This window comes from Morus notabilis, unplaced genomic scaffold, assembly GCF_000414095.1.
Source record: "Morus notabilis unplaced genomic scaffold, ASM41409v2 Scaffold727, whole genome shotgun sequence".
Lineage (NCBI taxonomy): Eukaryota > Viridiplantae > Streptophyta > Magnoliopsida > Rosales > Moraceae > Morus > Morus notabilis.
The window spans coordinates 39986-40764 of record NW_010366508.1 but is presented as its reverse complement, the minus strand read 5'-3'; positions in this window follow the sequence as shown (position 1 = coordinate 40764).

The following is a 779-nucleotide window of genomic DNA, read 5'->3' as shown; positions in this document are numbered from 1 at the left end:
AGGGAAAGAAATTAATAACTATTAAGGTGCGTAATGTATGAGAATTATTCATCTTTGGTTACTTGTGTAATAATCAGTAGGTCCTATATTTTTGAAATGTAAATCTATAATTCACTAATAATTTTAGGGTGACGTATCGTTCACTACTAGAAAAAGTGTTTCAGCCGCGGGGAAAATATTTCAGCATGAATAGTGTTTATATTTCATTTTCAGTACGAATATTGCGTGCTATTATTTAAGGACACTTTACTCTTTTATATTTGACATGAGTAATTAAACCATATTTTATTCATATCCATTTTCTTACAAATATATATATATATATCTGTGTGTGTGTGTATACAAAACATAATAGTGCAAAAATTTTGTAAGGAATTTGGCATCTATGATATAGAGTACGTGGAAATATACTGTGTTTCTAAACATCAAATCGTACGTGGAAATATACTGTGTTTCATAATTATTAAATTAAAAAGTATATACAGCTCTAACGAACTTGACTATATGCACTTATTTATAAGGGACGTATATTATGTTCAAGCACGTTCCCCTTTAGTGAAAAAAAATATTAGTTATTTTTGTACCTGTTGCATCTTCAGTCCTAGAGATGCAAACAATAATAAATATAAATAACCTATCAACTTTTTCAAATTAAAAAATTAATTTTGTGAACTTTTAAAAATAATAGTGAAAACAGCTTATTAGAAAATTATGAGATTTAATGCATATATCAAATGATAGTTGAATAACAATCAACATTTATATTATCTATGATTCTA